This window comes from Oreochromis aureus, linkage group 2 (genome assembly GCF_013358895.1).
Source record: "Oreochromis aureus strain Israel breed Guangdong linkage group 2, ZZ_aureus, whole genome shotgun sequence".
NCBI lineage: Eukaryota > Metazoa > Chordata > Actinopteri > Cichliformes > Cichlidae > Oreochromis > Oreochromis aureus.
Genome location: NC_052943.1, coordinates 26,830,757 through 26,856,098, shown reverse-complemented (window position 1 = coordinate 26,856,098; position 25,342 = coordinate 26,830,757). Strand labels below are relative to the sequence as shown.

The following is a 25,342-nucleotide window of genomic DNA, read 5'->3' as shown; positions in this document are numbered from 1 at the left end:
CCACCAAGCCATACGACACCTCAACCACAACACTTAAACACACACAACACAGCACTCAGAAGCTACCCTGCAGCTTCACAAGTACTCTGTTTAATCTGCACTGGTCACTTCACTTTATTGTTATTGATATTTATATTTAAAAAGTGCAATACTGTAATTTTCTGCTGCTCATTCCTGTGCAATATCCCATCTGCCCTCCCGTCATATTTCTTTTCAAGATTTTCTTATTTAATCACTAGTGTACATATATTTATATTTATATTTATAGATACATATATATTTAGTCATCTTTTCTCTTTTACCATGTCTCTCTAATATTTTGCTCTTTACTATTTTTTTTTTTTTTATTTATTATATTTTATTATATTTTCTCCTACTGTATCATGCTGCTGAGTGACTGCTGCTCGTCAAACACATTTCATTGCAATGTTGACCCTGTGCTAACTTGGATATGACAAATAAAACTGAAAACTGGGAATCCCGGCAGCCTCGTCTATTGCAGCATAACTAAGGGAGGATTCAGGGTCACCTGGTCCAGCCCTAACTATATGCTTTAGCAAAAGGAAAGTTTTAAGCCTAATCTTGAAAGTAGAGATAGTGTCTGTCTCCCGAATCCAAACTGGAAGCTGGTTCCACAGAAGAGGGCCTGAAAACTGAAGGCTCTCCTCCCATTCTCCTTTTAAATACTCTAGGAACAGCAAGTAGGCCTGCAGAGCGAGAGCGAAGTGCTCTAATAGGGTGATATGGCACTACAAGGTCATTAAGATAAGATGGGGCCAGATTATTTAAGACCTTGTATGTGAGGAGCAGGATTTTGAATTCAATTCTGGATTTAACAGGAAGCCAATGAAGGAAGCCAAAACAGGAGAAATATGCTCTCTCTTTCTAGTCCCTGTCAGGACTCTTGCTGCAGCATTTTGGATCAGCTGAAGGCTTTTCAGCGAGTTTTAGGACATCCTGATAATAAAGAATTACAGTAGTCCAGCCTGGAAGTAATAAATGCATGAACTAGTTTTTCAGCGTCACTCTGAGACAGGATATTTCTAATTTTAAAGATATTGCGCAAATGGAAGAAAGAAGTCTTACATATTTGTTTAATATGTGCGTTGAAGGACATGTCCTGGTCCAAAATGACTCAAAGGTTCCTCACAGCATTACTGAAGGCCAAGGTAATGCCATCCAGAGTAAGAATCTGTTTAGATACCATATTTCTAAGATTTTCAGGGCCAAGTATAATAACTTCAGTTTTATCTGAATTAAGAAGCAGAAAATTAGCGGCCATCCAGGTCTTTATGTCTTTAAGGCATTCCTGCAGTTTAACTAATTGGTGTGTGTTACCTGGCTTCATGGATAGATAGAGCTGCGTGTCATCTGCATAGCAGTGAAAATTTATGCTATGTCTTCTAATGATGCTGCCTAGGGAAGCATGTATAATGGAAATAGAATTGGTCCTAGCACCGAACCCTGTTTAACACCATAATTGACCTTAGTGTGTGAAGAGGACTCTCCATTTACTTGAACAAATTGGAGTCTATTAGACAGATATGATACAAACCACTGCAGCACAGTACCTGTAACACCTACAGCATGTTCTAATCGCTCTAATAGGATATTATGGTCAACAGTATCAAACGCAGCACTAAGGTCTAGCAGGACAAGCACAGAGATGAGTCCACTGTCAGAGGCCATAAGAAGATCATTTGTAACCTTCACTAAAGCTGTTTCTGTGCTGTGATGAGCTCTGAAACCTGACTGAAACTCTTCAGATAAGCCATTCCTCTGCAGATGACCTGTTAGCTGTTTGACAACTACTCCAACACTTCCAGTGTTAAGAGCCCAGACCCATTTTTTACCGTCATATAAAACCATGGGACAGTCAATTCTGAAACATTAACAGAAAGTGTCCTCAATGTGTAAAGGGGCAGTGACACCTGTGTCACTGTGGGTGCTAATATATACATTTTAAATTGTTATTGATCCCTTTACCCCGAATCCTAAAGTATATATTTATTTTCTTACTCTTCTTATATTTGTTGTTTGTTTACTTGCACTGCTGTAACTGGAGCCTCGTCGTCTCGTCTCTCTACATACTGGACTGTATGTAGCGGAGATGACAATAAAGTTTACTTTGACTTCAGCAGCGCGAAGGCGCACCGAGAGCTCTCGCGCTCACTTTTCAGGTATAGAATTTCGAAAAACATCAGTGCAAATTATAAGTCTGTATCATGATGTCTGGTGTTTTCGTGTTGTTGGTTTGTTTTAATTTTGTTTTATTTTGCGAGTTGGTTATTAGATGCTGCTCCAGTCAGCCAGAGAATCCCCGCCGCCCCGCCCTCTCCTCCCTGTGCTGCAAGAAGCAGGCGCACCTCGCAAACGGAGGGCGCCCTTACTCCCAGCAAATGGGCGATAGAAAACCGATCGGTGCCTATGCCATTCCCAATATGCGCTGGCTGATGTCGGGGCAGCATGAGTACGAGTAATTTATTTATTTATTTATTTTGCCGATGCCCGTGATGCCGCCCCCACGTCAACTGCCCGTGTCGCCCGTATCTAAAACCGCTACTGATTGTAACATTGTAAACATAATGTTACAATTTTACATTATATATTAAATTGTAACATAATGTAAAATTGTAACATTAAAAACATAATGTTACAATTTTACATTAAAATTGCAACATTGTAAACATAATGTTACAATTTTACATTATGTTACAATTTAACATAATGTAAAATTGTAACATTGTAAAACATAATGTTACAATTTTACATTATGTTACAATTTAACATAATGTAAAATTGTAACATTGTAACATAATGTTACAATTTTACATTATGTTACAATTTAACATAATGTAAAATTGTAACATTGTAAACATAATGTTACAATTTTACATTATGTTACAATTTAACATAATGTAAAATTGTAACATTGTAAACATAATGTTACAATTTTAAATTATGTTACTGTCAGAGTCGGACGGTGCCCGACCGGTCGACCTGTGTGTGTGTTTGTTTGTTCTCCTCTCTCTCGCTCTGCTTTTTCCAGCTCCGCTGCGATTGTCACGCGGTCGCGTAGCAACGGAAGACCTCAGACCCGGAAGTGCTGCCGCTCTGAGCTGCCTCACCTGCGACCGATTCGTCGCCAGCTACTGCCAATTATCCACCATCGTTGGTAGGGCTATTTAACGGTGTGGCTGGTGACAGACAGCGCTGGAGTATTGCACCAAGCCTGGAAGCGAACGAGACGGAAGGGGAGACTTCACTGATTCTCTGGAGTTTTGTGGATACACGAGGGAGACGGGAGAGGAGCACTGAAGGGACTTGCACTGTGGATAACTGTGGATTGGTTTTGGCTTCACTGTAAATAAAGACACTGTTCAACTTAAACGAGAGGTCAGCGTCTGAGTTCGCTAACTCACCACCCTTAACAGTTACAATTTAACATAATGTAAAATTGTAACATTATGTTTACAATGTTACAATTTTACATTATGTTAAATTGTAAGATAATGCTTAACAGATAATGGTTATCCTTTTTTTATATCATACACAATTGTCTTTTTCACAGGTATTGATGGTAATTTGCAGTGGTTTAGTATTGATTGAAATACCTGTGAAGTCCTGTTGGTTTTTAATGATGATTTTATTGTTGCTTCAATATTATCCAAGGGTGCAAACGTGGTGGAAAATCAGAATCAGAATTTAACATTGACCCAACATCAGACCCTAACATTGTTTCAATATAGGACAGCGAACTGGATGAAAGTGACAGCGAGTACGAGAGGATCCCAGAGTCAGGCCTGAGGAACAGTTAGGAGATCAGGGGTCAGTTAAAGGTTATCAATATCTGATGTGTGTAGGTAATCAATAGTGTGTGTGTGTGTGTGTGTGTGTGTGTTTTTGTTTGTTTGTTTTTGTTTGTTTTGTTTTGTTTTTTTTAAGGTCAGCAACAGTATTCACCCTCTGTCTGAATCTTTGAGATGATTAAACTTAATCCAAGTCTGGTGTGACTTTTGAGAACATAAGGGTAATGGTGTTACTTTGTCTCTGTTAGAGCTCCCCTGCTGGTCAGGGTGGCAGCAAAAAAAAAATTTTTGCAAGAGCTTTGTAAACACTGGCAATCCCACGTCTCCCAAACTGCCTACCACCTCATTTATTTCAAGCATCGGCTGATTAATTATCTCTCTGTTAGTCTCTACATCCTTCCTATATCCGTTATGTGACATTTGGAAATTATCCTACAGACAATCGCACCAGATCTCTTGTTTTTTTCTTTTCTTTTTGAAATTCAGCATATTCATGCAGGATAAGACCAACACTAAAAAGAGAAGATGAGAACCTGAAAGACATGTATTTCATCCTTCTAGATTATTTAATATTTTAGGGGTGGCTGTAGCTCAGGAGGTAGAGCAGGTCACCTACACCTACAGACAACGATGAGACGGCCTATAGAGAGGAGGTGATGGCACTGTACGAGTGGTGCCTGGAAAATAACCTGACTCTCAACATCAGCAAAACTAGAGAAATGATAGTGGACTACCGAAAGCGACCAGTCAGGGAACACCAGCCCATCCACATCAACGGTGTCAAGGTCGAAAGGGTCAGCAGCTTCAAGTTCCTTGGAGTCAACATCACTGAGGACTTCTCCTGGACCCTCCACACAGACACTGCTATCAGGAAAGCTCGCCAGCAGCTTTACTTCCTGAGGAGGCTGAGGAAGTTTACCATGAACGCCAACATCACCTCAAATTTTTACAGGTGTACAATTGAGAGCTTGCTGACGAGCTGCATCACAGTTTGGTACAGAAGCTGCTCTGCCAGCAGCCGTAAATCACTACAGAGGGTGGTGAAGGCAGCAGAGCACATCACTGGCACGAGGCTTCCTGCCATTCAGGACATTTATCTCCAGCGATGCCTCCGTAAAGCACACAGCATCATCAAGGACCACAGCCACCCAGCACATCAGCTCTTCTCCTTGTTACCATCTGGCAGACGTTACAGGAGTCTGTCTGCTCGGACTACAAGACTTAAAAACAGTTTTACCACCAAGCCATACGACACCTCAACCACAACACTTAAACACACACAACACAGCACTCAGAAGCTACCCTGCAGCTTCACAAGTACTCTGTTTAATCTGCACTGGTCACTTCACTTTATTGTTATTGATATTTATATTTAAAAAGTGCAATACTGTAATTTTCTGCTGCTCATTCCTGTGCAATATCCCATCTGCCCTCCGTCATATTTCTTTTCAAGATTTTCTTATTTAATCACTAGTGTACTATATATTTATATTTATATTTATAGATACATATATATTTAGTCATCTTTTCTCTTTTACCATGTCTCTCTAATACTTTGCTCTTTACTATTTTTTATTTTTTATTTTATTATATTTTATTATATTTTCTCCTACTGTATCATGCTGCTGAGTGACTGCTGCTCGTCAAACACATTTCATTGCAATGTTGACCCTGTGCTAACTTGGATATGACAAATAAAACTGAAAACTGGGAATCCCCGGCAGCCTACGTCTATTGCAGCATAACTAAGGGAAGATTCAGGGTCACCTGGTCCAGCCCTAACTATATGCTTTAGCAAAAGGAAAGTTTTAAGCCTAATCTTGAAAGTAGAGATAGTGTCTGTCTCCCGAATCCAAACTGGAAGCTGGTTCCACAGAAGAGGGGCCTGAAAACTGAAGGCTCTCCCTCCCATTCTCCTTTTAAATACTCTAGGAACAGCAAGTAGGCCTGCAGAGCGAGAGCGAAGTGCTCTAATAGGGTGATATGGCACTACAAGGTCATTAAGATAAGATGGGGCCAGATTATTTAAGACCTTGTATGTGAGGAGCAGGATTTTGAATTCAATTCTGGATTTAACAGGAAGCCAATGAAGGGAAGCCAAAACAGGAGAAATATGCTCTCTCTTTCTAGTCCCTGTCAGGACTCTTGCTGCAGCATTTTGGATCAGCTGAAGGCTTTTCAGCGAGTTTTTAGGACATCCTGATAATAAAGAATTACAGTAGTCCAGCCTGGAAGTAATAAATGCATGAACTAGTTTTTCAGCGTCACTCTGAGACAGGATATTTCTAATTTTAAAGATATTGCGCAAATGGAAGAAAGAAGTCTTACATATTTGTTTAATATAATGCGTTGAAGGACATGTCCTGGTCCAAAATGACTCAAGGTTCCTCACAGCATTACTGAAGGCCAAGGTAATGCCATCCAGAGTAAGAATCTGTTTAGATACCATATTTCTAAGATTTTCAGGGCCAAGTATAATAACTTCAGTTTTATCTGAATTAAGAAGCAGAAAATTAGCGGCCATCCAGGTCTTTATGTCTTTAAGGCATTCCTGCAGTTTAACTAATTGGTGTGTGTTACCTGGCTTCATGGATAGATAGAGCTGCGTGTCATCTGCATAGCAGTGAAAATTTATGCTATGTCTTCTAATGATGCTGCCTAGGGAAGCATGTATAATGGAAATAGAATTGGTCCTAGCACCGAACCCTGTTTAACACCATAATTGACCTTAGTGTGTGAAGAGGACTCTCCATTTACTTGAACAAATTGGAGTCTATTAGACAGATATGATACAAACCACTGCAGCACAGTACCTGTAACACCTACAGCATGTTCTAATCGCTCTAATAGGATATTATGGTCAACAGTATCAAACGCAGCACTAAGGTCTAGCAGGACAAGCACAGAGATGAGTCCACTGTCAGAGGCCATAAGAAGATCATTTGTAACCTTCACTAAAGCTGTTTCTGTGCTGTGATGAGCTCTGAAACCTGACTGAAACTCTTCAGATAAGCCATTCCTCTGCAGATGACCTGTTAGCTGTTTGACAACTACTCCAACACTTCCAGTGTTAAGAGCCCAGACCCATTTTTTACCGTCATAAAAAAACCATGGGACAGTCAATTCTGAAACATTAACAGAAAGTGTCCTCAATGTGTAAAGGGGCAGTGACACCTGTGTCACTGTGGGTGCTAATATATACATTTTAAATTGTTATTGATCCCTTTACCCCGAATCCTAAAGTATATATTTATTTTCTTACTCTTCTTATATTTGTTGTTTGTTTACTTGCACTGCTGTAACTGGAGCCTCGTCGTCTCGTCTCTCTACATACTGGACTGTATGTAGCGGAGATGACAATAAAGTTTACTTTGACTTCAGCAGCGCGCGGCGCACCGAGAGCTCTCGCGCTCACTTTTCAGGTATAGAATTTCGAAAAAACATCAGTGCAAATTATAAGTCTGTATCATGATGTCTGGTGTTTTCGTGTTGTTGGTTTGTTTTAATTTTGTTTTATTTTGCGAGTTGGTTATTAGATGCTGCTCCAGTCAGCCAGAGAATCCCCGCCGCCCGCCCTCTCCTCCCTGTGCTGCAAGAAGCAGGCGCACCTCGCAAACGGAGGGCGCCCTTACTCCCAGCAAATGGGCGATAGAAAACCGATCGGTGCCTATGCCATTCCCAATATGCGCTGGCTGATGTCGGGGCAGCATGAGTACGAGTAATTTATTTATTTATTTATTTTGCCGATGCCCGTGATGCCGCCCCCCACGTCAACTGCCCGTGTCGCCCGTATCTAAAACCGCTACTGATTGTAACATTGTAAACATAATGTTACAATTTTACATTAAAATTGCAACATTGTAAACATAATGTTACAATTTTACATTATGTTACAATTTAACATAATGTAAAATTGTAACATTAATAAACATAATGTTACAATTTTACATTATGTTACAATTTAACATAATGTAAAATTGCAACATTGTAAACATAATGTTACAATTTTACATTATGTTACAATTTAACATAATGTAAAATTGTAACATTGTAAACATAATGTTACAATTTTACATTATGTTACTGTCAGAGTCGGACGGTGCCCCGACCGGTCGACCTGTGTGTGTGTGTGTGTGTTGTTCTCCTCTCTCTCTCGCTCTGCTTTTCTCCGGCTCCGCTGCGATTGTCACGCGGTCGCGTAGCAACGGAAGACCTCAGACCCGGAAGTGCTGCCGCTCTGAGCTGCCTCACCTGCGACCGATTCGTCGCCAGCTACTGCCAATTATCCACCATCGTTGGTAGGGCTATTTAACGATGTGGCTGAGTGACAGACAGCGCTGGAGTATTGCACCAAGCCTGGAAGCGAACGAGACGGAAGGGAGACTTCACTGATTCTCTGGAGTTTTGTGGACACACGAGGGGAGACGGGGAGAGGAGCACTGAAGGGACTTGCACTGTGGATAACTGTGGATTGGTTTTGGCTTCACTGTAAATAAAGACACTGTTCAACTTAAACGAGAGGTCAGCGTCTGAGTTCGCTAACTCACCACCCTTAACAGTTACAATTTAACATAATGTAAAATTGTAACATTATGTTTACAATGTTACAATTTTACATTATGTTAAATTGTAAGATAATGCTTAACAGATAATGGTTATCCTTTTTTTTTATATCATACACAATTGTCTTTTTCACAGGTATTGATGGTAATTTGCAGTGGTTTAGTATTGATTGAAATACCTGTGAAGTCCTGTTGGTTTTAATGATGATTTTATTGTTGCTTCAATATTATCCAAGGGTGCAAACGTGGTGGAAAATCAGAATCAGAATTTAACATTGACCCAACATCAGACCCTAACATTGTTTCAATATAGGACAGCGAACTGGATGAAAGTGACAGCGAGTACGAGAGGATCCCAGAGTCAGGCCTGAGGAACAGTTAGGAGATCAGGGGTCAGTTAAAGGTTATCAATATCTGATGTGTGTAGGTAATCAATAGTGTGTGTGTTTTGTTTGTTTGTTTTTTTTGTTTGTTTTGTTTTGTTTTTTTTTTTAAGGTCAGCAACAGTATTCACCCTCTGTCTGAATCTTTGAGATGATTAAACTTAATCTAAGTCTGGTGTGACTTTTGGGAACATAAGGGTAATGGTGTTACTTTGTCTCTGTTAGAGCTCCCCCTGCTGGTCAGGGTGGCCGCAAAAAAAACCATTTTTTGCAAGAGCTTTGTAAACACTGGCAATCCCACGTCTCCCAAACTGCCTACCACCTCATTTATTTCAAGCATCGGCTGATTAATTATCTCTCTGTTAGTCTCTACATCCTTCCTATATCCGTTATGTGACATTTGGAAATTATCCTACAGACAATCGCACCAGATCTCTTGTTTTTTCTCTTTTCTTTTTGAAATTCAGCATATTCATGCAGGATAAGACCAACACTAAAAAGAGAAGATGAGAACCTGAAAGACATGTATTTCATCCTTCTAGATTATTTAATATTTTAGGGGTGGCTGTAGCTCAGGAGGTAGAGCAGGTCACCTACACCTACAGACAACGATGAGACGGCCTATAGAGAGGAGGTGATGGCACTGTACGAGTGGTGCCTGGAAAATAACCTGACTCTCAACATCAGCAAAACTAGAGAAATGATAGTGGACTACCGGAAACGACCAGTCAGGGAACACCAGCCCATCCACATCAACGGTGTCAAGGTCGAAAGGGTCAGCAGCTTCAAGTTCCTTGGAGTCAACATCACTGAGGACTTCTCCTGGACCCTCCACACAGACACTGCTATCAGGAAAGCTCGCCAGCAGCTTTACTTCCTGAGGAGGCTGAGGAAGTTTACCATGAACGCCAACATCACCTCAAATTTTTACAGGTGTACAATTGAGAGCTTGCTGACGAGCTGCATCACAGTTTGGTACAGAAGCTGCTCTGCCAGCAGCCGTAAATCACTACAGAGGGTGGTGAAGGCAGCAGAGCACATCACTGGCACGAGGCTTCCTGCCATTCAGGACATTTATCTCCAGCGATGCCTCCGTAAAGCACACAGCATCATCAAGGACCACAGCCACCCAGCACATCAGCTCTTCTCCTTGTTACCATCTGGCAGACGTTACAGGAGTCTGTCTGCTCGGACTACAAGACTTAAAAACAGTTTTTACCACCAAGCCATACGACACCTCAACCACAACACTTAAACACACACAACACAGCACTCAGAAGCTACCCTGCAGCTTCACAAGTACTCTGTTTAATCTGCACTGGTCACTTCACTTTATTGTTATTGATATTTATATTTAAAAAGTGCAATACTGTAATTTTCTGCTGCTCATTCCTGTGCAATATCCCATCTGCCCTCCGTCATATTTCTTTTCAAGATTTTCTTATTTAATCACTAGTGTACATATATTTATATTTATATTTATAGATACATATATATTTAGTCATCTTTTCTCTTTTACCATGTCTCTCTAATACTTTGCTCTTTACTATTTTTTTTTTTTTATTTTATTATATTTTATTATATTTTCTCCTACTGTATCATGCTGCTGAGTGACTGCTGCTCGTCAAACACATTTCATTGCAATGTTGACCCTGTGCTAACTTGGATATGACAAATAAAACTGAAAACTGGGAATCCCGGCAGCCTCACGTCTATTGCAGCATAACTAAGGGAAGATTCAGGGTCACCTGGTCCAGCCCTAACTATATGCTTTAGCAAAAGGAAAGTTTTAAGCCTAATCTTGAAAGTAGAGATAGTGTCTGTCTCCCGAATCCAAACTGGAAGCTGGTTCCACAGAAGAGGGGCCTGAAAACTGAAGGCTCTCCTCCCATTCTCCTTTTAAATACTCTAGGAACAGCAAGTAGGCCTGCAGAGCGAGAGCGAAGTGCTCTAATAGGGTGATATGGCACTACAAGGTCATTAAGATAAGATGGGGCCAGATTATTTAAGACCTTGTATGTGAGGAGCAGGATTTTGAATTCAATTCTGGATTTAACAGGAAGCCAATGAAGGAAGCCAAAACAGGAGAAATATGCTCTCTCTTTCTAGTCCCTGTCAGGACTCTTGCTGCAGCATTTTGATCAGCTGAAGGCTTTTCAGCGAGTTTTAGGACATCCTGATAATAAAGAATTACAGTAGTCCAGCCTGGAAGTAATAAATGCATGAACTAGTTTTTCAGCGTCACTCTGAGACAGGATATTTCTAATTTTAAAGATATTGCGCAAATGGAAGAAAGAAGTCTTACATATTTGTTTAATATGTGCGTTGAAGGACATGTCCTGGTCCAAAATGACTCAAGGTTCCTCACAGCATTACTGAAGGCCAAGGTAATGCCATCCAGAGTAAGAATCTGTTTAGATACCATATTTCTAAGATTTTCAGGGCCAAGTATAATAACTTCAGTTTTATCTGAATTAAGAAGCAGAAAATTAGCGGCCATCCAGGTCTTTATGTCTTTAAGGCATTCCTGCAGTTTAACTAATTGGTGTGTGTTACCTGGCTTCATGGATAGATAGAGCTGCGTGTCATCTGCATAGCAGTGAAAATTTATGCTATGTCTTCTAATGATGCTGCCTAGGGAAGCATGTATAATGGAAATAGAATTGGTCCTAGCACCGAACCCTGTTTAACACCATAATTGACCTTAGTGTGTGAAGAGGACTCTCCATTTACTTGAACAAATTGGAGTCTATTAGACAGATATGATACAAACCACTGCAGCACAGTACCTGTAACACCTACAGCATGTTCTAATCGCTCTAATAGGATATTATGGTCAACAGTATCAAACGCAGCACTAAGGTCTAGCAGGACAAGCACAGAGATGAGTCCACTGTCAGAGGCCATAAGAAGATCATTTGTAACCTTCACTAAAAGCTGTTTCTGTGCTGTGATGAGCTCTGAAACCTGACTGAAACTCTTCAGATAAGCCATTCCTCTGCAGATGACCTGTTAGCTGTTTGACAACTACTCCAACACTTCCAGTGTTAAGAGCCCAGACCCATTTTTACCGTCATAAAAACCATGGGACAGTCAATTCTGAAACATTAACAGAAAGTGTCCTCAATGTGTAAAGGGGCAGTGACACCTGTGTCACTGTGGGTGCTTAATATATACATTTTAAATTGTTATTGATCCCTTTACCCCGAATCCTAAAGTATATATTTATTTTCTTACTCTTCTTATATTTGTTGTTTGTTTACTTGCACTGCTGTAACTGGAGCCTCGTCGTCTCGTCTCTCTACATACTGGACTGTATGTAGCGGAGATGACAATAAAGTTTACTTTGACTTCAGCAGCGCGCAGGCGCACCGAGAGCTCTCGCGCTCACTTTTCAGGTATAAATTTCGAAAAAACATCAGTGCAAATTATAAGTCTGTATCATGATGTCTGGTGTTTTCGTGTTGTTGGTTTGTTTTAATTTTGTTTTATTTTGCGAGTTGGTTATTAGATGCTGCTCCAGTCAGCCAGAGAATCCCCGCCGCCCCGCCCTCTCCTCCCTGTGCTGCAAGAAGCAGGCGCACCTCGCAAACGGAGGGCGCCCTTACTCCCAGCAAATGGGCGATAGAAAACCGATCGGTGCCTATGCCATTCCCAATATGCGCTGGCTGATGTCGGGGCAGCATGAGTACGAGTAATTTATTTATTTATTTATTTTGCCGATGCCCGTGATGCCGCCCCCACGTCAACTGCCCGTGTCGCCCGTATCTAAAACCGCTACTGATTGTAACATTGTAAACATAATGTTACAATTTTACATTATGTTAAATTGTAACATAATGTAAAATTGTAACATTGTAAACATAATGTTACAATTTTACATTAAAATTGCAACATTGTAAACATAATGTTACAATTTTACATTATGTTACAATTTAACATAATGTAAAATTGCAACATTGTAAACATAATGTTACAATTTTACATTATGTTACAATTTAACATAATGTAAAATTGTAACATTGTAAACATAATGTTACAATTTTAAATTATGTTACTGTCAGAGTCGGACGGTGCCCCGACCGGTCGACCTGTGTGTGTGTGTGTGTTGTTCTCCTCTCTCTCGCTCTGCTTTTCTCCGGCTCCGCTGCGATTGTCACGCGGTCGCGTAGCAACGGAAGACCTCAGACCCGGAAGTGCTGCCGCTCTGAGCTGCCTCACCTGCGACCGATTCGTCGCCAGCTACTGCCAATTATCCACCATCGTTGGTAGGGCTATTTAACGGTGTGGCTGGTGACAGACAGCGCTGGAGTATTGCACCAAGCCTGGAAGCGAACGAGACGGAAGGGAGACTTCACTGATTCTCTGGAGTTTTGTGGACACACGAGGGAGACGGGGAGAGGAGCACTGAAGGGACTTGCACTGTGGATAACTGTGGATTGGTTTTGGCTTCACTGTAAATAAAGACACTGTTCAACTTAAACGAGAGGTCAGCGTCTGAGTTCGCTAACTCACCACCCTTAACAGTTACAATTTAACATAATGTAAAATTGTAACATTATGTTTAAATGTTACAATTTTACATTATGTTAAATTGTAAGATAATGCTTAACAGATAATGGTTATCCTTTTTTTATATCATACACAATTGTCTTTTTCACACAGGTATTGATGGTAATTTGCAGTGGTTTAGTATTGATTGAAATACCTGTGAAGTCCTGTTGGTTTTTAATGATGATTTTATTGTTGCTTCAATATTATCCAACGGTGCAAATGTGGTGGAAAATCAGAATCAGAATTTAACATTGACCCAACATCAGACCCTAACATTGTTTCAATATAGGACAGCGAACTGGATGAAAGTGACAGCGAGTACGAGAGGATCCCAGAGTCAGGCCTGAGGAACAGTTAGATCAGGGGTCAGTTAAAGGTTATCAATATCTGATGTGTGTAGGTAATCAATAGTGTGTGTGTGTGTTTTGTTTGTTTGTTTTGTTTTGTTTTTTTTAAGGTCAGCAACAGTATTCACCCTCTGTCTGAATCTTTGAGATGATTAAACTTAATCTAAGTCTGGTGTGACTTTTGAGAACATAAGGGTAATGGTGTTGCTTTGTCTCTGTTAGAGCTCCCCCTGCTGGTCAGGGTGGCAGCCCAAAAAAAATTTTTTTGCAAGAGCTTTGTAAACACTGGCAATCCCACGTCTCCCAAACTGCCTACCACCTCATTTATTTCAAGCATCGGCTGATTAATTATCTCTCTGTTAGTCTCTACATCCTTCCTATATCCGTTATGTGACATTTGGAAATTATCCTACAGACAATCGCACCAGATCTCTTGTTTTTCTCTTTTCTTTTGAAATTCAGCATATTCATGCAGGATAAGACCAACACTAAAAGAGAAGATGAGAACCTGAAAGACATGTATTTCATGCTTCTAGATTATTTAATATTTTAGGGGTGGCTGTAGCTCAGGAGGTAGAGCAGGTCACCTACACCTACAGACAACGATGAGGCGGCCTATAGAGAGGAGGTGATGGCACTGTACAGTGGTGCCTGGAAAATAACCTGACTCTCAACATCAGCAAAACTAGAGAAATGATAGTGGACTACCGGAAACGACCAGTCAGGGAACACCAGCCCATCCACATCAACGGTGTCAAGGTCGAAAGGGTCAGCAGCTTCAAGTTCCTTGGAGTCAACATCACTGAGGACTTCTCCTGGACCCTCCACACAGACACTGCTATCAGGAAAGCTCGCCAGCAGCTTTACTTCCTGAGGAGGCTGAGGAAGTTTAGCATGAACGCCAACATCACCTCAAATTTTTACAGGTGTGCAATTGAGAGCTTGCTGACGAGCTGCATCACAGTTTGGTACAGAAGCTGCTCTGCCAGCAGCCGTAAATCACTACAGAGGGTGGTGAAGGCAGCAGAGCACATCACTGGCACGAGGCTTCCTGCCATTCAGGACATTTATCTCCAGCGATGCCTCCGTAAAGCACACAGCATCATCAAGGACCACAGCCACCCAGCACATCAGCTCTTCTCCTTGTTACCATCTGGCAGACGTTACAGGAGTCTGTCTGCTCGGACTACAAGACTTAAAAACAGTTTTTACCACCAAGCCATACGACACCTCAACCACAACACTTAAACACACACAACACAGCACTCAGAAGCTACCCTGCAGCTTCACAAGTACTCTGTTTAATCTGCACTGGTCACTTCACTTTATTGTTATTGATATTTATATTTAAAAGTGCAATACTGTAATTTTCTGCTGCTCATTCCTGTGCAATATCCCATCTGCCCTCCCGTCATATTTCTTTTCAAGATTTTCTTATTTAATCACTAGTGTACATATATTTATATTTATATTTATAGATACATATGTATTTAGTCATCTTTTCTCTTTACCATGTCTCTCTAATATTTTGCTCTTTACTATTTTTTTTTTTTTTATTTTATTATATTTTATTATATTTTCTCCTACTGTATCATGCTGCTGAGTGACTGCTGCTCGTCAAACACATTTCATTGCAATGTTGACCCTGTGCTAACTTGGATATGACAAATAAAACTGAAAACCGAAAACTGGGAATCCCCGGCAGCCTCGTCTATTGCAGCATAACTAAGGGAGGATTCAGGGTCACCTGGTCCAGCCCTAACTATATGCTTTAGCAAAAGGAAAGTTTTAAGCCTAATCTTGAAAGTAGAGATAGTGTCTGTCTCCCGAATCCAAACTGGAAGCTGGTTCCACAGAAGAGGGGCCTGAAAACTGAAGGCTCTCCTCCCATTCTCCTTTTAAATACTCTAGGAACAGCAAGTAGGCCTGCAGAGCGAGAGGCGAAGTGCTCTAATAGGGTGATATGGCACTACAAGGTCATTAAGATAAGATGGGGCCAGATTATTTAAGACCTTGTATGTGAGGAGCAGGATTTTGAATTCAATTCTGGATTTAACAGGAAGCCAATGAAGGAAGCCAAAACAGGAGAAATATGTCTCTCTTTCTAGTCCCTGTCAGGACTCTTGCTGCAGCATTTTGGATCAGCTGAAGGCTTTTCAGCGAGTTTTTAGGACATCCTGATAATAAAGAATTACAGTAGTCCAGCCTGGAAGTAATAAATGCATGAACTAGTTTTTCAGCGTCACTCTGAGACAGGATATTTCTAATTTTAAAGATATTGCGCAAATGGAAGAAAGAAGTCTTACATATTTGTTTAATATGTGCGTTGAAGGACATGTCCTGGTCCAAAATGACTCCAAGGTTCCTCACAGCATTACTGAAGGCCAAGGTAATGCCATCCAGAGTAAGAATCTGTTTAGATACCATATTTCTAAGATTTTCAGGGCCAAGTATAATAACTTCAGTTTTATCTGAATTAAGAAGCAGAAAGTTAGCGGCCATCCAGGTCTTTATGTCTTTAAGGCATTCCTGCAGTTTAACTAATTGGTGTGTGTTACCTGGCTTCATGGATAGATAGAGCTGCGTGTCATCTGCATAGCAGTGAAAATTTATGCTATGTCTTCTAATGATGCTGCCTAGGGGAAGCATGTATAATGGAAATAGAATTGGTCCTAGCACCGAACCCTGTTTAACACCATAATTGACCTTAGTGTGTGAAGAGGACTCTCCATTTACTTGAACAAATTGGAGTCTATTAGACAGATATGATACAAACCACTGCAGCACAGTACCTGTAACACCTACAGCATGTTCTAATCGCTCTAATAGGATATTATGGTCAACAGTATCAAACGCAGCACTAAGGTCTAGCAGGACAAGCACAGAGATGAGTCCACTGTCAGAGGCCATAAGAAGATCATTTGTAACCTTCACTAAAGCTGTTTCTGTGCTGTGATGAGCTCTGAAACCTGACTGAAACTCTTCAGATAAGCCATTCCTCTGCAGATGACCTGTTAGCTGTTTGACAACTACTCCAACACTTCCAGTGTTAAGAGCCCAGACCCATTTTTTACCGTCATAAAAACCATGGGACAGTCAATTCTGAAACATTAACAGAAAGTGTCCTCAATGTGTAAGGGGCAGTGACACCTGTGTCACTGTGGGTGCTAATATATACATTTTAAATTGTTATTGATCCCTTTACCCCGAATCCTAAAGTATATATTTATTTTCTTACTCTTCTTATATTTGTTGTTTGTTTACTTGCACTGCTGTAACTGGAGCCTCGTCGTCTCGTCTCTCTACATACTGGACTGTATGTAGCGGAGATGACAATAAAGTTTACTTTGACTTCAGCAGCGCGCAGGCGCACCGAGAGCTCTCGCGCTCACTTTTCAGGTATAGAATTTCGAAAAAACATCAGTGCAAATTATAAGTCTGTATCATGATGTCTGGTGTTTTCGTGTTGTTGGTTTGTTTTAATTTTGTTTTATTTTGCGAGTTGGTTATTAGATGCTGCTCCAGTCAGCCAGAGAATCCCCCGCCGCCCCGCCCTCTCCTCCCTGTGCTGCAAGAAGCAGGCGCACCTCGCAAACGGAGGGCGCCCTTACTCCCAGCAAATGGGCGATAGAAAACCGATCGGTGCCTATGCCATTCCCAATATGCGCTGGCTGATGTCGGGGCAGCATGAGTACGAGTAATTTATTTATTTATTTATTTTGCCGATGCCCGTGATGCCGCCCCCCACGTCAACTGCCCGTGTCGCCCGTATCTAAAACCGCTACTGATTGTAACATTGTAAACATAATGTTACAATTTTACATTATGTTAAATTGTAACATAATGTAAAATTGTAACATTGTAAACATAATGTTACAATTTTACATTAAAATTGCAACATTGTAAACATAATGTTACAATTTTACATTATGTTACTGTCAGAGTCGGACGGTGCCCCGACCGGTCGACCTGTGTGTGTGTGTGTGTGTGTTTGTTCTCCTCTCTCTCGCTCTGCTTTTTCTCCGGCTCCGCTGCGATTGTCACGCGGTCGCGTAGCAACGGAAGACCTCAGACCCGGAAGTGCTGCCGCTCTGAGCTGCCTCACCTGCGACCGATTCGTCGCCAGCTACTGCCAATTATCCACCATCGTTGGTAGGGCTATTTAACGGTGTGGCTGGTGACAGACAGCGCTGGAGTATTGCACCAAGCCTGGAAGCGAACGAGACGGAAGGGGAGACTTCACTGATTCTCTGGAGTTTTGTGGACACACGAGGGAGACGGGGAGAGGAGCACTGAAGGGACTTGCACTGTGGATAACTGTGGATTGGTTTTGGCTTCACTGTAAATAAAGACACTGTTCAACTTAAACGAGAGGTCAGCGTCTGAGTTCGCTAACTCACCACCCTTAACAGTTACAATTTAACATAATGTAAAATTGTAACATTATGTTCTAAATGTTACAATTTTACATTATGTTAAATTGTAAGATAATGCTTAACAGATAATGGTTATCCTTTTTTATATCATACACAATTGTCTTTTTCACAGGTATTGATGGTAATTTGCAGTGGTTTAGTATTGATTGAAATACCTGTGAAGTCCTGTTGGTTTTAATGATGATTTTATTGTTGCTTCAATATTATCCAAGGGTGCAAACGTGGTGGAAAATCAGAATCAGAATTTAACATTGACCCAACATCAGACCCTAACATTGTTTCAATATAGGACAGCGAACTGGATGAAAGTGACAGCGAGTACGAGAGGATCCCAGAGTCAGGCCTGAGGAACAGTTAGGAGATCAGGGGTCAGTTAAAGGTTATCAATATCTGATGTGTGTAGGTAATCAATAGTGTGTGTGTGTGTGTGTGTGTGTGTTTGTTTGTTTGTTTGTTTGTTTTGTTTGTTTTGTTTTTTTTTAAGGTCAGCAACAGTATTCACCCTCTGTCTGAATCTTTGAGATGATTAAACTTAATCCAAGTCTGGTGTGACTTTTGAGAACATAAGGGTAATGGTGTTACTTTGTCTCTGTTAGAGCTCCCCTGCTGGTCAGGGTGGCAGCAAAAACCATTTTTGCAAGAGCTTTGTAAACACTGGCAATCCCACGTCTCCCAAACTGCCTACCACCTCATTTATTTCAAGCATCGGCTGATTAATTATCTCTCTGTTAGTCTCTACATCCTTCCTATATCCGTTATGTGAAATTTGGAAATTATCCTACAGACAATCGCACCAGATCTCTTGTTTTTCTCTTTTCTTTTTGAAATTCAGCATATTCATGCAGGATAAGACCAACACTAAAAAGAGAAGATGAGAACCTGAAAGACATGTATTTCATCCTTCTAGATTATTTAATATTTTAGGGGTGGCTGTAGCTCAGGAGGTAGAGCAGGTCACCTACACCTACAGACAACGATGAGACGGCCTATAGAGAGGAGGTGATGGCACTGTACGAGTGGTGCCTGGAAAATAACCTGACTCTCAACATCAGCAAAACTAGAGAAATGATAGTGGACTACCGGAAACGACCAGTCAGGGAACACCAGCCCATCCACATCAACGGTGTCAAGGTCGAAAGGGTCAGCAGCTTCAAGTTCCTTGGAGTCAACATCACTGAGGACTTCTCCTGGACCCTCCACACAGACACTGCTATCAGGAAAGCTCGCCAGCAGCTTTACTTCCTGAGGAGGCTGAGGAAGTTTAGCATGAACGCCAACATCACCTCAAATTTTTACAGGTGTGCAATTGAGAGCTTGCTGACGAGCTGCATCACAGTTTGGTACAGAAGCTGCTCTGCCAGCAGCCGTAAATCACTACAGAGGGTGGTGAAGGCAGCAGAGCACATCACTGGCACGAGGCTTCCTGCCATTCAGGACATTTATCTCCAGCGATGCCTCCGTAAAGCACACAGCATCATCAAGGACCACAGCCACCCAGCACATCAGCTCTTCTCCTTGTTACCATCTGGCAGACGTTACAGGAGTCTGTCTGCTCGGACTACAAGACTTAAAAACAGTTTTTACCACCAAGCCATACGACACCTCAACCACAACACTTAAACACACACAACACAGCACTCAGAAGCTACCCTGCAGCTTCACAAGTACTCTGTTTAATCTGCACTGGTCACTTCACTTTATTGTTATTGATATTTAAAAAGTGCAATACTGTAATTTTCTGCTGCTCATTCCTGTGCAATATCCCATCTGCCCTCCCGTCATATTTCTTTTCAAGATTTTCTTATTTAATCACTAGTGTACATATATTTATATTTATATTTATATTTATAGATACATATGTATTTAGTCATCTTTTCTCTTTTACCATGTCTCTCTAATATTTTGCTCTTTACTATTTTTTTTTTTTTTTTTTATTATATTTTATTATATTTTCTCCTACTGTATCATGCTGCTGAGTGACTGCTGCTCGTCAAACACATTTCATTGCAATGTTGACCCTGTGCTAACTTGGATATGACAAATAAAACTGAAAACTGGGAATCCCGGCAGCCTCGTCTATTGCAGCATAACTAAGGGAGGATTCAGGGTCACCTGGTCCAGCCCTAACTATATGCTTTAGCAAAAAGGAAAGTTTTAAGCCTAATCTTGAAAGTAGAGATAGTGTCTGTCTCCCGAATCCAAACTGGAAGCTGGTTCCACAGAAGAGGGGCCTGAAAACTGAAGGCTCTCCTCCCATTCTCCTTTTAAATACTCTAGGAACAGCAAGTAGGCCTGCAGAGCGAGGCGAAGTGCTCTAATAGGGTGATATGGCACTACAAGGTCATTAAGATAAGATGGGGCCAGATTATTTAAGACCTTGTATGTGAGGAGCAGGATTTTGAATTCAATTCTGGATTTAACAGGAAGCCAATGAAGGAAGCCAAAACAGGAGAAATATGCTCTCTTTCTAGTCCCTGTCAGGACTCTTGCTGCAGCATTTTGGATCAGCTGAAGGCTTTTCAGCGAGTTTTTAGGACATCCTGATAATAAAGAATTACAGTAGTCCAGCCTGGAAGTAATAAATGCATGAACTAGTTTTTCAGCGTCACTCTGAGACAGGATATTTCTAATTTTAAAGATATTGCGCAAATGGAAGAAAGAAGTCTTACATATTTGTTTAATATGTGTGTTGAAGGACATGTCCTGGTCAAAAATGACTCAAGGTTCCTCACAGCATTACTGAAGGCCAAGGTAATGCCATCCAGAGTAAGAATCTGTTTAGATACCATATTTCTAAGATTTTCAGGGCCAAGTATAATAACTTCAGTTTTATCTGAATTAAGAAGCAGAAAGTTAGCGGCCATCCAGGTCTTTATGTCTTTAAGGCATTCCTGCAGTTTAACTAATTGGTGTGTGTTACCTGGCTTCATGGATAGATAGAGCTGCGTGTCATCTGCATAGCAGTGAAAATTTATGCTATGTCTTCTAATGATGCTGCCTAGGGAAGCATGTATAATGGAAATAGAATTGGTCCTAGCACCGAACCCTGTTTAACACCATAATTGACCTTAGTGTGTGAAGAGGACTCTCCATTTACTTGAACAAATTGGAGTCTATTAGACAGATATGATACAAACCACTGCAGCACAGTACCTGTAACACCTACAGCATGTTCTAATGGCTCTAATAGGATATTATGGTCAACAGTATCAAACGCAGCACTAAGGTCTAGCAGGACAAGCACAGAGATGAGTCCACTGTCAGAGGCCATAAGAAGATCATTTGTAACCTTCACTAAAGCTGTTTCTGTGCTGTGATGAGCTCTGAAACCTGACTGAAACTCTTCAGATAAGCCATTCCTCTGCAGATGACCTGTTAGCTGTTTGACAACTACTCCAACACTTCCAGTGTTAAGAGCCCAGACCCATTTTTACCGTCATAAAAACCATGGGACAGTCAATTCTGAAACATTAACAGAAAGTGTCCTCAATGTGTAAAGGGGCAGTGACACCTGTGTCACTGTGGGTGCTAATATATACATTTTAAATTGTTATTGATCCCTTTACCCCGAATCCTAAAGTATATATTTATTTTCTTACTCTTCTTATATTTGTTGTTTGTTTACTTGCACTGCTGTAACTGGAGCCTCGTCGTCTCTCTCTCTACATACTGGACTGTATGTAGCGGAGATGACAATAAAGTTTACTTTGACTTCAGCAGCGCGAAGGCGCACCGAGAGCTCTCGCGCTCACTTTTCAGGTATAGAATTTCGAAAAAACATCAGTGCATATTATAAGTCTGTATCATGATGTCTGGTGTTTTCGTGTTGTTGGTTTGTTTTAATTTTGTTTTATTTTGCGAGTTGGTTGGTTAGATGCTGCTCCAGTCAGCCAGAGAATCCCCGCCGCCCCGCCCTCTCCTCCCTGTGCTGCAAGAAGCAGGCGCACCTCGCAAACGGAGGGCGCCCTTACTCCCAGCAAATGGGCGATAGAAAACTGATCGGTGCCTATGCCATTCCCAATATGCGCTGGCTGATGTCGGGGCAGCATGAGTACGAGTAATTTATTTATTTATTTATTTTGCCGATGCCCGTGATGCCGCCCCCACGTCAACTGCCCGTGTCGCCCGTATCTAAAACCGCTACTGATTGTAACATTGTAAACATAATGTTACAATTTTACATTATGTTAAATTGTAACATAATGTAAAATTGTAACATTGTAAACATAATGTTACAATTTTACATTAAAATTGCAACATTGTAAACATAATGTTACAATTTTACATTATGTTACAATTTAACATAATGTAAAATTGCAACATTGTAAACATAATGTTACAATTTTACATTATGTTACAATTTAACATAATGTAAAATTGTAACATTGTAAACATAATGTTACAATTTTACATTATGTTACTGTCAGAGTCGGACGGTGCCCCGACCGGTCGACCTGTGTGTGTGTGTGTGTTTGTTCTCCTCTCTCTCGCTCTGCTTTTTCTCCGGCTCCGCTGCGATTGTCACGCGGTCGCGTAGCAACGGAAGACCTCAGACCCGGAAGTGCTGCCGCTCTGAGCTGCCTCACCTGCGACCGATTCGTCGCCAGCTACTGCCAATTATCCACCATCGTTGGTAGGGCTATTTAACGATGTGGCTGAGTGACAGACAGCGCTGGAGTATTGCACCAAGCCTGGAAGCGAACGAGACGGAAGGGGAGACTTCACTGATTCTCTGGAGTTTTGTGGACACACGAGGGAGACGGGGAGAGGAGCACTGAAGGGACTTGCACTGTGGATAACTGTGGATTGGTTTTGGCTTCACTGTAAATAAAGACACTGTTCAACTTAAACGAGAGGTCAGCGTCTGAGTTCGCTAACTCACCACCCTTAACAGTTACAATTTAACATAATGTAAAATTGTAACATTATGTTTACAATGTTACAATTTTACATTATGTTAAATTGTAAGATAATGCTTAACAGATAATGGTTATCCTTTTTTATATCATACACAATTGTCTTTTTCACAGGTATTGATGGTAATTTGCAGTGGTTTAGTATTGATTGAAATACCTGTGAAGTCCTGTTGGTTTTTAATGATGATTTTATTGTTGCTTCAATATTATCCAAGGGTGCAAACGTGGTGGAAAATCAGAATCAGAATTTAACATTGACCCAACATCAGACCCTAACATTGTTTCAATATAGGACAGCGAACTGGATGAAAGTGACAGCGAGTACGAGAGGATCCCAGAGTCAGGCCTGAGGAACAGTTAGGAGATCAGGGGTCAGTTAAAGGTTATCAATATCTGATGTGTGTAGGTAATCAATAGTGTGTGTGTGTGTGTGTTTTGTTTGTTTGTTTTTGTTTGTTTTGTTTTGTTTTTTTTAAGGTCAGCAACAGTATTCACCCTCTGTCTGAATCTTTGAGATGATTAAACTTAATCCAAGTCTGGTGTGACTTTTGAGAACATAAGGGTAATGGTGTTACTTTGTCTCTGTTAGAGCTCCCCTGCTGGTCAGGGTGGCAGCAAAAAAACCATTTTTGCAAGAGCTTTGTAAACACTGGCAATCCCACGTCTCCCAAACTGCCTACCACCTCATTTATTTCAAGCATCGGCTGATTAATTATCTCTCTGTTAGTCTCTACATCCTTCCTATATCCGTTATGTGACATTTGGAAATTATCCTACAGACAATCGCACCAGATCTCTTGTTTTTCTCTTTTCTTTTTGAAATTCAGCATATTCATGCAGGATAAGACCAACACTAAAAAGAGAAGATGAGAACCTGAAAGACATGTATTTCATCCTTCTAGATTATTTAATATTTTAGGGGTGGCTGTGGCTCAGGAGGTAGAGCAGGTCACCTACACCTACAGACAACGATGAGACGGCCTATAGAGAGGAGGTGATGGCACTGTACGAGTGGTGCCTGGAAAATAACCTGACTCTCAACATCAGCAAAACTAGAGAAATGATAGTGGACTACCGGAAACGACCAGTCAGGGAACACCAGCCCATCCACATCAACGGTGTCAAGGTCGAAAGGGTCAGCAGCTTCAAGTTCCTTGGAGTCAACATCACTGAGGACTTCTCCTGGACCCTCCACACAGACACTGCTATCAGGAAAGCTCGCCAGCAGCTTTACTTCCTGAGGAGGCTGAGGAAGTTTAGCATGAACGCCAACATCACCTCAAAATTTTTACAGGTGTGCAATTGAGAGCTTGCTGACGAGCTGCATCACAGTTTGGTACAGAAGCTGCTCTGCCAGCAGCCGTAAATCACTACAGAGGGTGGTGAAGGCAGCAGAGCACATCACTGGCACGAGGCTTCCTGCCATTCAGGACATTTATCTCCAGCGATGCCTCCGTAAAGCACACAGCATCATCAAGGACCACAGCCACCCAGCACATCAGCTCTTCTCCTTGTTACCATCTGGCAGACGTTACAGGAGTCTGTCTGCTCGGACTACAAGACTTAAAAACAGTTTTTACCACCAAGCCATACGACACCTCAACCACAACATTTAAACACACACAACACAGCACTCAGAAGCTACCCTGCAGCTTCACAAGTACTCTGTTTAATCTGCACTGGTCACTTCACTTTATTGTTATTGATATTTATATTTAAAAAGTGCAATACTGTAATTTTCTGCTGCTCATTCCTGTGCAATATCCCATCTGCCCTCCCGTCATATTTCTTTTCAAGATTTTCTTATTTAATCACTAGTGTACATATATTTATATTTATATTTATAGATACATATATATTTAGTCATCTTTTCTCTTTTACCATGTCTCTCTAATATTTTGCTCTTTACTATTTTTTTTTTTTTTATTTTATTATATTTTATTATATTTTCTCCTACTGTATCATGCTGCTGAGTGACTGCTGCTCGTCAAACACATTTCATTGCAATGTTGACCCTGTGCTAACTTGGATATGACAAATAAAACTGAAAACTGGGAATCCCGGCAGCCTCACGTCTATTGCAGCATAACTAAGGGAGGATTCAGGGTCACCTGGTCCAGCCCTAACTATATGCTTTAGCAAAAGGAAAGTTTTAAGCCTAATCTTGAAAGTAGAGATAGTGTCTGTCTCCTAATCCAAACTGGAAGCTGGTTCCACAGAAGAGGGGCCTGAAAACTGAAGGCTCTCCTCCCATTCTCCTTTTAAATACTCTAGGAACAGCAAGTAGGCCTGCAGAGCGAGAGCGAAGTGCTCTAATAGGGTGATATGGCACTAC

The 25,342-nt window shown here is 41.1% G+C and overlaps 2 long non-coding RNA genes across 2 annotated transcripts; both read left to right on the top strand.

Moving 5' to 3' along the window:
• Nucleotides 1–3,310: 3,310 nt before the first annotated feature.
• On the top strand, nucleotides 3,311–4,023 carry LOC120433036. The gene is made up of 2 exons (XR_005608264.1): nucleotides 3,311–3,396; nucleotides 3,750–4,023. It is a non-coding gene; the product is annotated as an uncharacterized LOC120433036 (long non-coding RNA).
• An 18,470-nt stretch (nucleotides 4,024–22,493) lies between these two features.
• LOC120433035 lies at nucleotides 22,494–23,562 on the top strand. Its single transcript, XR_005608263.1, has 2 exons — nucleotides 22,494–22,947; nucleotides 23,300–23,562. It is a non-coding gene; the product is annotated as an uncharacterized LOC120433035 (long non-coding RNA).
• The last annotated feature ends 1,780 nt before the right edge of the window (nucleotides 23,563–25,342 follow it).